Here is a 12,704-nt window from a genome sequence, read left to right as displayed (position 1 = left end):
ATTAGTCACATGCAACAAGCAATGGAATTGGTGCCCTAGCGTGAAAGCCCCTACTTAGTTTAAGGTGTTAGTCATGAACAAGCAACAGATGAGCGCCCTAGCGCGAAAGCCCCCACTTAGTTTAAGGCATTAGTACGAACATGCAACGGATTAAGTATTAGCGAAAGCCGTTGCACGTTAGTACGCGCAGCCATTTTCTTGCTGCTTTAGTTTGATTGCTGCATCCATTTTCTTGCTCTGTTTTCTTACTACTTTAGTTTTCTTGCCCCGTTTTCTTGCTGGTACAGGGGCATAGCGATTTAAAATTTGAAAAATATGGATAGTCACAGAACGAACATGGTGCAGAGATTGGAGGTGTTGAAAAAAGGAGAATATTGAGATGTTGGAAGATTTTTTAATGAACTTTCCATGATGCAACCGAGTGGCCATATTGATACAGCACAACTACTTGAATGGTGAAGAAGCAGCTATCAAGTAGAGAAGAAAGAGAAAGAGTGAATGCAGTCTGGGTTCTAGTCTTAAGCAAGATAGAAGTAGGGCTTTAAAGCGGGTAGTGAGTCCTAAGTCAGAGAGAGGGGAGCAGGTTACAAGGGTTGTATCCTATGGTGATCTGTTGGGCCTTTTGAACATTAGCTGCCCTTTCTAAGGTTTAAGCCTTAGCAATCTCAGTTTGCTGCTACCAATCCTTAGCAAACTTATAAGCAGAGGGGCTCTTTTTCGTGTAACTGGCCACAACTGTGTGGGGAGCCAAAGGTTACTAGCCTATCGCTAACTCGAACAGACAGATACAGAGCTTTTTTAAAGTTTTAGCAGAATTGTGCTACGTCTAGCAACTGCACCTGGTTGGCACTCACAAAGTGCCCCACAGAGTGGTACTCCTTCAATAAAATAATGCATTGATCCTTTTGGCCATCTGCCCTAACTGAAATGGGGATGAAGACTCGTGGAGAAGTTTAGCTTTGATTTAACCCCAAGAGTTTAAATACTTCTGTCCAGAATCTTCCTGTGAACCTGAAACATTAAGTTGTTCAGTCGAACAGCGTAATGAGTCTAAGGTTACAGAAGCATTTGCCAAATTCAATAGGTATAGCATTGCAAGCAAATAGAGCAGAGAGCTTACCATTTTTTTTCTATTAGAGTCGTAAGCTTGTTGTAGTCGATCCTAAAGGAAGAACTTGCTGCTTACTTGCTATATCCTCGCGTTCTTGCACGGCTCGTTCTTCGAGCCCTACTTCTCCCTTCCCCCACTCCCTGTTCATTCTACTATCCAAAACAAGGCCGTATGGAGTATAGCCAAGTGGTAAGGCATCGATTTTTAGTACCAGCATGCAAAGGTTCAAATCCTTTTACTCCAAATTATGAGCACCCGATCAGATCTGTCAAGAATGAGCTGACGACTACAGGGGAAGCAGCTGAGTCCCTGAGCCCAGCTCGGGCGGGAGGAATACATGGTTCCCTGGTGCTTCATGGGACGAGCGTTCACTGTCCCCCTCCCTCTAGCACAATCTTACTCTTTCTTTAAACTCTAACAATTTTTTATCCTAGTCCTAAAAATTTGAAACTTATCCCAATAGGAAATCACATGAAAGTCTTGCTTGTCATAGAGATTGGCTTAGTGTTAAGTGTACTGTAGCAGGCAATGCTAATTGTCTCATACTCAATTCACATTACCTCTTCTTTCTCTTAGGAGTGATGTAGAGGTCAAGTTGCAAGAATCCGCTTTTAGAGAATACACTTCATTTTTTGGGGCTTTATATCAATTCATTTCTTTTTCTCGATGCTTTGAATAGCCTTAGTCTGATAGCGGAGTTAAGTGGAGAAGTAAGCAGAGTAGCAAACCTGTTGTCAAGGAAGGTTGTTTGTTAGCGCTCACGGTAAAGAGGGACTGATTCTTAGGTGACAGCATTCCAGCGAGCCTCTCTTAGGCCAGCTTCTGATCTCATCAAGCAGTGCAATAGGGAAAGGGCTATAAAATAAGGTCAAGATCAAGTCTATTGAGCTCTGATTAATTCACTCTAGCAAGAAAACGAGGCAAGAAAACTAAAGCGCGTACTAACGCCTTTACTAAATGTTAGTACACAACAAGCAACAGCCTGCTATGAATAAAGGTGCCCTGGCACAAAAGCCCCCTTTTAGTTTAAGGTGTTAATACACAACAAGCAATGGAATTAGTGCTCTAGAACGAAAGCCCCCACTTAGTTTAAGGCATTAGTATGAACAAGCAACGGATGAGCGCCCTAGCACAAAAGCCCCCACTTAGTTTAAGGCGTTAGTCATGCGTAGCCATTTTCTTACTACTTTAGTTTTCTTGCCATGTTTCTTGCCTAGTTTTCTTGCCCCGTTTTCTTGCTTGATTGCTTGCTTACTAGTCGCGCATCAAAGGAAAGGCATGCATTTAAATTCATTCCGGAGTAGTTTGTTTGCCGAAAGGAAAGGGAAAAGGAAATCAGGGAAAAGAATTAGATTTTTAGTTCAAATAAGAAAAGGTTAGTTGGGTTGGAGAAGTAGACTCTAAATCAAAATTAGCTAGAATTGGTTCGAGACGAGAGAAGCTCGCCCTATCAGAAAGGAAAGGTTTGATTGAAAGCATACCTATTGAACTGGACTTTTATGGGCTTTGAAAGGAAAAAGGGGGCATCGATCTGAATGCTAACAGAGGAGTGAGCCCTATTAGAGACAAGGCAAGGGGAGGTTGCATTGTTCGATCTATCAATCTAAAATTACCCCGGCATTCTCAACCCGGTCGGTGCGAAAATGATCTTACTTTCTTGCTCTGGTTGTTGCTTCTTTTCTATCAGTACAGTATAACTAATTCAATCCTCTTTGCTCGAGCTGCTTCTAGCTCCTCTCTCGTCGGCCGGTGCTTGCCCTATTAGTCTAGGCTATTCTTTGCTTGTGTTGAGTCATTTCACTCGCTTTAAGGATGAGGGAAGAAAGCGCTATTAATAATGAATAAGAATAGAGAAAGTTCAGTAATGATATCAAAGAATAAGAATCACATTTCAACCCTTAATGTCCTTAGCTAAACTAAGCCGGGGAACCCATTTGTTACAAAGATACCTCCGATTAGTTAGTATAGGACCTTGCTTGCCCCTTGTTCTAATAGGGCGAGTGATTTCATACCAGTAATGTGCTCCAACTGCTGTAAGAGAGATTTAGGCTGGCTTTTTCTGCTAGACCTGTTAACAATTAAATAATGAAGTTGCTATTAACCCTGCTCTTAAATAGTGAAGTTAGCTCAGTACAGAATAGGGTAAACAAATAGTCTCTTTAGTCCCCCCCAGAACTGAACTTAACTTCATTGATTACTTCCTCTATTATGAAACTTTTAATATGGTATTTTGGAGGGGGAGAAAGGCATCGTAGACAACGTTGGGCCTTCTCTTTGGTAAAGCGACGAGTCCTTACATTCTTCCTCTCCCAGATCTGCAAACCTCCATACTCTAACAAGCGCATAAGCTGCTTTAGTTTAAATTAGCCGGAATGAAAGTTCGGGTAGAGAAGGACTAGCTATGTTTTAGAACGAGACTTTAGTCCCCTATTGCTCGATGAAGCAAGCTCACTTCCCTCCTTCCCTTCCCAGGTACCAACTAGTATTTAGAGTTCAGAGTTTGAGTTCACGGACTGACCTGGCTTGAGATAGGATGACGTGATAAGGGATTAGACTTGTTACCCTAGGGACAGAACAATAGGCTCTAGTTCGGCTTATCGATTGACTTCAAGCAGCATACCTATTAGCGCAGGCCAAAAAGTTAGTTAACGAATCTGTTTCCATTGTAGAGAAAGAAGAAGAAAGCGTAAGCTTTGAATTAGCTCCTACCAATAGGGATATAGTCCTTTAAGGTGAAAAATGAATTGGTGTCGGAACAGCTACAATTGCTTTAGCGTTAGCAGTAGCTGCAGTCGGTATTGGAAGCGTATTTAGTTTGAAATGTTATTCTTATCAAACTAGTATTATAGTTATTGTTATATCTGGTAAAATATTAATATAAAATAGTCTTTCAGTGAAAACATGAGTTAGTTGACTAATGAGTCAAAGAAAAGATTGCTTAACTTATAGGCACCTTGAAACTGGACTTATAGGCATCTTTAGGCACCTTAAAACTGAGACAGGCTTGCTGAATTGACTTGCTTGCATTGGGGAGATCAATGAACAAGGAAAAGAATACATACTATCGGGTCTTAACCTCTGAAAAGAAAGAAAATAAGAGAAAGATAGGCTTAGCTCTCGACTGAAAGGTTTCTCTTCTAGTTGGCCTCATCGTCTAAGGCATCATAAGTAAGACAAATACTCTGCTAGGAGAGCTTCCAAAGTACGTTCAGCTAATCTGAACTCGGCAGCTCGAACGCGGAGTGGTAATTACGATTCCAATACCTGGTTCAAGCTTGAAAGCATAAAGGGAGATGAGCTACAATTCCATATGAAATTCAATATTCGATCCCACCGAGCAAACAAGGGCCTGATCTCATCAAGATTGGGTCAATCTTAGAAGCAGAATCGGTAAAATCTACATTAGCAGCTGAAGCCGAATCGAACTCAGAAGTAGGAGACGGGCTCGAAGGTCTGCTGAGCTGAGGTCTCGAAGATGTGGGAAAGGCGGGCGTATGAATCGAGAGTCGAGAATTAATTCACCGATAATATGGTGGTGTAGTCCGAAACTTTACTGTGAGATACGATACGGAATTAGAATTCTATTCCAGTTTGATTAAAAATACGCTATCTTGTCCTCTCCTCCTCGTTAGGGTTAGGGAAGGACCTGACTGCTTTGGTATGAAATTGCTTGCTGCCCCCTATCATCTAAGGCTATTGGTCAAGCATCTCCATTTATTAGTCTAGGGGCCTATAGAGAATACCAGGTCTGAAAGTCAAATCATAATTTAATGGTCAAGTGTTTGTTTCCTACACCACTACCAAAGCATCTCACTCAAGTTCTTTTTCCACTGATTTGGATTATTCTGATGTGAATTCTTGTATTGCCCCTTAGAAAACAAATAAGTACTATCGACTGTTGCGTTAGTGAGCCTAGAAAAGGCATTACTAAAGGCCCTTAGACAAATAGGGCCGCTTCGCCCAGAAGCTATAAAGTCGAACCTGAACGAATGAATAGGATTCGCTACCCGATTAGTAATCCCGACCCCCCTTATCTTTAGGCCTGTCTTTCCTCTGTTCCGTCCCTTCCTTCGATCCTTGGGACTAATACCTCAGGGATACTAAGACAGTAACTAAGGGCTTGGCTTCTTCTTATTCTTATTCAGGAACTGAAACTACAACTATAACGAAAACGGATTTAGGAACTTCTATTTCTTCTTCTGCTTGTTCTATAGCTTTTGGGGATTCCACTTTGCCCTAGACTAATAAGTGCTATCGGTAAGAACCGCTGCTTCTAACAGCAAAGTAAACCCTCTCCTACTTCCGTTCTATACCTCTCCTGGTAGTCAATTAAAATAGTACCTTTGAATCTTCTTCAACTACTTCTTTTGCAAAGGAGAGGAGGAGGAAAAAAAGCTTATGATAGTATCTATTTGAGTCAATCATTTCCAAGATCTAATTCAAGTTTATTCTTATGTAGTAGAAAGGCCTTACAATCTGAAGTTTTACGCTTAAGGGAAGAAATGTTCTTGGTAGATGTAGGACCTAGGACCCCCAGAATTTGTATGCAAGATGAGCCTCTAAGAGTGCTAATCAACTGAGCCACCAAGTTTGAGAATAAGGTGGAATCCTTAGATCTAGTAGCCGGTGAATCACTGATCAAAAAGTAGATTTTAGAGAGATTCTTGATTGATCTAGTGGTTGGTGAATCACTGATCAAAGAGCGAGCAGCCGCTAGGTTTAATGATTTGGTGGGATCCACAGATGTAGTAGCTGGTGAATCGCTTCTTCTTCTTCCATGAAGATTCAAACAAAAGTGAGCTTAGATGGAACTGAACAAGATTTGGTGAACGAATACAAAGGTAACAGGCTTTTTTATTAGGAAAATAAAAGGAGGCTATCAAGTAGCCATCGCGGGTTTCATTACTTTTTTTCCATTCTGCCGTTTTTGCAAAAGAAAAAGAAAAGGGATATCAAATGATCGATTCAATATTGAGATCATTAACATTAACCCCAAAAGGATGAATATTGTGGTGTTCTAACAGCGACAGGTCAAACAAGAACTCTATGAGTGCTAACGAAAAAAAGAGAGCAGTTTTTTCAATCTGAAGCGAAGCCTAGCGTCTCCTGATATCACTCTATCACCTTAATCCATTCTTTTGTTGAGGGTCTGGTACTTATTACAGGCCACTTTGTCATTGTCTGATTTTTGGTTGTCTAATCACAGTCGAAATTCAAAATGTATCTACTTATTGTAATTTTGCCCCTCATCGGTAGTTCCGTAGTAGGTTTTTTCAGACATTTTCTAGGATCAGAAGGAAGCACTATAATGACCACTACGTGTGTTTCATTCTCTTCAACCTTACCTTTGATTGCTTTTTATGAAGTCGCACCGGGAGCTAGTGCTTGCTATCTAAGAATTGCTCCATGGATCTCATCAGAAATGTTTGATGCTTCTTGAGGCTTCTTTGGCGACCGTGAAGTCACCGGATGAATTGCCGAGTAGATAGATCAGAACCAGATGTGGCTGTTGCTCTACGGTGATACGGACTCAACCCGCTCCTACCCACCCCGGGGCACTATAGCATGTCAAGAATAATGGGGGACATACTGGATGTAACCACTCCCTTGGGGGCTATGCCGCCTAGCCTTTCGATCGATACACAATTAAGTAGGCTAATCACGAATGCTACATATATGGGAGCGATCCTGGTCAGGGAGGCTAAGACAGCGCCTCACATATGGGTAGCAGAGGGCACTTATGCCCCGACAATGGGGCCTTATGGGGAAGGGCCCAGCCCAATAGGGGCAGCACACCCCCCACTTCAAGCGCACCTCTGTATCAACTAAATCACTCTAAGAGTCTAGTCGGTAGAACCGATAAGCCATGTGAGCTGGTTAGATGCATGGGGCAAAGGGCTCGTAGTACCCCCTTTTCTTGATCCAGCCTTTTCTTCGCTTCGATAGTGAATCACCTACTAAAAAAAGAGGCAAGCCTACATACCCTATTTGAGACTACTAAGGCAGGCGATGGACTCTTTCATTAGGGAAGGGAAGAAGGGGCCTAAGCATGGCAGATACTGTACACTTGAGTGGCAAAGGAAAGGGGGATCGTACCTATTTTTCCAGGCCTGTTTGGACATACGATTCCTGCGGAAGATCAAGTTGGTGAGCCGTGTGATGGGAAACCTTCTCGCACGGTTTGGAGAGCACTGAATTAGAATGAGAGGTTCACCACCACATTATTGCATGCAAGGGGAGCTCGCTCGATTTGCAAATTAGTCTAACTTGTAATTCACTTCTGAATCTGTGTTCGATAGCCCGACCGTAGCGATGTTAATTGTGGTTACATCCATAAGTAGCTTGGTCCATCTTTATTCCATTTCATATATGTCTGAGGATCTGCATAACCCTCGATTTATGTGTTATTTATCCATCCTTACTTTTTTTATGCGAATGTTAGTGACTGGAGATAACTCTATTCAATTATTCTTGGGATGGGAGGGAGTAGGTCTTACTTCATATTTGTTAATTCATTTTTGGTTTACACGACTTTAGGCAGATAAAGTAGCTACAAAAGCTATGCCTGTCAATCGAGTAGGTGATTTTGGATTAGCTCCTGAGATTTCGGGTCATTTTACTTTCTTTCAAATAATGCCCTTATACCTTATCTTGTAACATTTTCAATTCTTCCATGCATGTAAAGGCATATTGCCCTATGCAAGACAATTATGCTTGTGATGTGAATGCTCTTTATAAGGGAAACCAAGGCAATCAAGGAGGACAATATAGCAATACTTGCAATGCAAATTAAAGGACCCATCCCAATCTTTCTTTTGGGAATCCACATAGACCCTTACAAGAAACAAATCAAGGGGAAGGGTACAACATTAACAAAGGCCAAAATACTCATTATGGTCAAGGTAGTAATTCTTCATACTATCAAGGCAAAAGTGGTACTGCTAATACTCCAAACTTGAATAGGCAACTTGTGCCAATTGATAGTCCATCTTCTTCTTCTTATCAATTGACTACTAATTCTAAATTGGATATTATTATTAATGAGATAAAGAATGATAAGAAAAATTTCAATGAGAAATTCCAACAAACACAAGCACAATTTGTACAACAACAAAAGTTTAATGCTGCCACCTCTAGTAGGCTTAATAAGATAGATAAAGTGCTTGAGGCTCTTTATAAGCATGTTAGTTCTTCTACTAACCAAGTTGCATCTTCTAATTCCCAATCCCTTCACTCCCTAGTAATAATATGGTTAATCCTAAAGCCTTCAAAATGCAATTGAACTTAATAGTGGTAAAAAGGTTAGCAATGATGGTGGTGGTGATGTTTTGTATGATGTTATTGATGATGGAAAATTTGAAAAAAATGATAAAAATGTGATAATTGATGATCCTTGTTGTAGTAATATAGGTAAAGATGGCTGTGATGATAGTGATGATGATATGGAGCAAGTCTATGAGGAACCAAAGCTCAAGCATGGCCAAGATAAGCTAGTGGAAGGTATTGGAAAAAATTTTCAGCACCACTGTCCATGCCAAAAACCATTTAGCCAATGCTCAAAAAGGGGAAGAAAAGGCTCAAGAGGAGATATAAAGCAAGGTGATAGTAAGGAAGCTTCCATTTCCTTAAGCCCAAGCGCCTCGGCCTCTAAATTCCAAGAATGTGTATAATAAGGAGGTAATAGAATTATTTGCTAAAAATCAAGTAAATGTGCCTTTATTGGATGTTTTGAAGAATTTTCCTAAATATACTAAGTTCCTTAAATATTGTTGTACTAATAAGAGGACGTTCATTCCTAATGCTCGAGTATAATTACCTTATTTTATTAGTGCAATCATAAAGCCACAATTACCTGTTAAGTGTGAAGACCCCTAATCGTTTACTGTTCCTTGCATGATTGGTAACTTGAGACTTTCACATGCTCTTATTAATTTGTGTGCTCCAATAAATGTCATGCCATATTCCATATATATATCTCCCAAGCTTGATTGCATACATCCAACTAACATGATTGCTAACTTATGGATAGGAGTATTAGGAAGCCATATGGAATTGTGGAAGATTTAATTATAAGAGTTAAGAATTTATTGTTTCTTATGGACTTTTATATATTGAATTTAAATGATAAGGGTTAAGGGGAAGATATTTTGATCTTGGGTAGACCATTCATACACATTCCCCCTCCCTTTCATATTAATTAGATACTTGAGAGACTTGCTTGCAAGTCTTACTACTGCATTTTAGATGGGTTTGGTGGGTACTTCTAGATTCCTATAAATCCCATAGACTAGAAAAGACCATTTTCACTTGCCCCTTTGGTATCTTTGCTTATAGGAGAATGCCCTTTGGTTTATGTAATACACCTGGCACATTTCAAAGATGTATGATGAATATGTTTTCTAATTTTATTCAAAAATGCATGGAGGTGTTCATGAATGATTTTACTATTTATGGTGACTCATTTTCTTCTTGCCTAACTACTTTTGATGATATTTTACAAAGGTTTACAGAAAGGAGACTAGTTTTAAATATTGAAAAGTATCACTTTATGATTAATCAAGGGATTATTTTAGGGCATCTTGTCTCCTCTAAAGGCATTGAGGTGGATAATTCCCTTCCTTTCTTTACTTGCTTGAAGGAGTTGAGATCTTTTTAGGTCATGTTAGTTTTTACAGGAGGTTTATTAAGGGTTTTAGTCAAAGTACCTTACTTATGACTAGATTACTTTAAAAAGATACACCACTTGTGTTTGCTGATAATTTCAAAAAGGCTTTTGACACTTTAAAAAAATTTCTTTACATAGCTCCCATTTTGAAATCCCTAAATTAGTCTCTTAGTTTTGAATTATCTTGTGATGCTTCCTTCTCACTATGCCATTAATGCTATGCTTGGTCAAAAAGATGGTAAACTTTCACATGGGATTGCATATGCATTTAGGACACTTGATGTTAATTACATTACCACCAAAACAGAGTTGTTGTTATTATTTTTGCATTGAATAAATTTCAATCTTACTTGATTTGTTCCAAGATGGTTGTGTATAGTAATCATGCAATTTTGAGATACTTAATGAAGAAGGCCGAGTCTAAGCCTAGACTCATTAGATGAGTGATCCTGATGCAAAGTTCAACATAGAGATTGAGGATAGGAGTGGTTCTACAAACCATGAGGTTGACCTTTATCTAGATTGCCTTATCTTGAGGAAGCTATAGTAAACTCTAACCCTCACTCTCTGTGTGTTATTCTTTCCTAGATGAAACCTTATATGCTGTTTCCACTCATACACCATTGTATGCTCATTGTGCAAACTTTATTGAATGTGGTGTACTACCACTTGATTGGTCTCGATTTAAAGTTGAAAAACTAAAATAGGAGGCAAAATATTACTTGTGGAAACCTCCCTTATTATTTCAAATTTATAGTGATGTCATGTTTAGGAAATGTGTGGATGAAATTGATTTTGATTCTATTCTTGACTTTTTCCATTCATATGCTTATGGTGGACACTTTAGTGCCAATAAGATTTCTAGAAAAGTTTTGGACTGTGGATTGTATTGGTCTACTTTGTTTAAAGATTTATATGAGTTTTGTAAAAGATGTTTGAAATGCTAAAAGTTTTCTTATTGAGGTAAGAGGCATGAGATGTCTCAAAACCCTATTATGTTTTGTAAGATATTTGATGTGTGCAACATTGATTTTATGGGACAATTTCCCTCTTCCTTTGGTTATAACTATATATTACTTTGTATATATTATGTGTCCAAATGGATTGAGGTCGTGCCTACTAGGGTTTGTGATGCTATGTTTGTCATTAAGTTTCTCACATTTCATATTTTTTATAGGTACAGGTTCCAAGGTCATTGATTGGTGACCAAGGCTCCTACTTTTATAACAAGCTTATATGCAAGCTATTAGCTAAGTATAGGGTAAAGTATAAAGTGTCTACATCTTAGCACCCCCAAACAAATAGGCAAGCTGAGGTGTCTAACAAAGAGATCAAGTCCATTTTGTCCAAGGTTGTCAATACCAATAGAAAGGATTGGAGTATTCATTTGGATGATTCCTTGTAGGCCTATAGGACTAACTACAAAAATCCTATTAGGATGTCTCCCTTTAGGTTAGTTTATGGAAAGGCGTGTCACTTTCTCGTTGAGGTAGAGCATAGAGCATATTGGGCTATAAAAAAAGCTCAATTTTGATAAACAAGCCATGACTAAAGAAAAGTTGTTTCAACTTCAAGAGCTAGAGGAAATGAGGCTAGACCCTTATGAGAAGTCAAGGATTTATAAAGTGAAGAACAAGATCCTACTTGATAAGATGATAATGCAAAAGGAGTTCAAAGAAGGAGACTTGGTTCTATTATACCAAACAAGATACATACACAAGAAAGTCAAGCTCCTTTCTAAATGAGAAGGCCCATTTATGGTTACCAATGTCTATCCATATGGTGTCCTACAGCTCTTACATAAGCCTTCATCCAAAACTTTTCAAGTTAATGGGAACCTATACAAGCTTTACAAGAGGGGATCATGGGAAGATATAAAGGGACATAATTTTAAGCCTCCATGATTAGCTTTAAGGTCATATCTCTGCAACTCACACTCTCCATTTGCTTTGACTATTCACTTCGCATACATATTGAGCACTTTCTGGTATACGCCTGTTGACACTTGCGCACACATGTGGATCACTTGATCCTTGCTTGTGATTATGCTTTGCGATATCTATTTTGAGGTTTAAGTGTGAGGGAGGTATGACCATTTCCATTAGGTTTAGAATTAAATTTGTTTTCTTTATTTCTTTTTGAAATAAAAAGGTTTTTGATTTTTGAATTGGGTGTTTGGTTTCGGTCTAGTGTTGCCTTTTAGTCTTAAGTCTTATTTTGTTGAGTCTTGTTGAAACTTTCATTCATAAAATTTATCCTCTTGCATTTTTCATGCATTCTTTTTTGAAAACATTGTCTAAGGACATGTATGTGCAAACATTGAGGACAATGCATGATTTAAGTATAGGGGGAGATAAAAATATTTGATATTTTATTTTTGCTTTTAAAGAAGTTAGAAAAATATATAAATTTGTTTTGTTTTGGGTTATTTAAGAAACTTGTTTTGAATTTTTGGAACTTAAACTCTTGAAATGATATTGCCTTAGTTGTTTTACCTTGTTAAACAAACTTCCTTTTAGATTGTGTGTAATTGATTAGAAAGGCAAAAACCCTAGTTGGAAGAAGTCTAAACACTTTTGTGTGATTTGTCTTTAGCATTTACGCCCTATAAAACTTGGTTTTTCTCTTAATCAAGGTTACATAATTCATTTATTATAGGAAAAATGATAAAGGCATTCATTAAAAATAGCCAGAGACTTAAAGGGCCAACCCCAATGGATTGATCACCTTTTTTGTTAACCCTTTAAGCCTTTTGTTTATTTCATTCATTTCTTAAACACTATTCTTATTTTACTATAGATTGCATATATTGCTTTTCAAGTATGTTTCAACATTATCATCTTTCTTTTCCTATTTTTCATTCTTCCATTGTTCCACTTCATTCAAAAAACAAGTGCCCTATTCTCTTATTACGTGATACCTGAGATG

General features: G+C 38.6%; 1 pseudogene; it reads left to right on the top strand.

Annotated features, from left to right (window-relative positions):
* The first annotated feature begins 1,282 nt into the window (after positions 1–1,282).
* On the top strand, positions 1,283–6,132 carry LOC129305508 (ribosomal protein S1, mitochondrial-like; annotated as a pseudogene).
* The last annotated feature ends 6,572 nt before the right edge of the window (positions 6,133–12,704 follow it).

This window comes from Prosopis cineraria, unplaced genomic scaffold (genome assembly GCF_029017545.1).
Source record: "Prosopis cineraria cultivar Desert tree isolate PC_DT_omini unplaced genomic scaffold, ASM2901754v1 PC3, whole genome shotgun sequence".
NCBI lineage: Eukaryota > Viridiplantae > Streptophyta > Magnoliopsida > Fabales > Fabaceae > Prosopis > Prosopis cineraria.
This window is presented reverse-complemented; position numbering and strand designations above follow the sequence as displayed.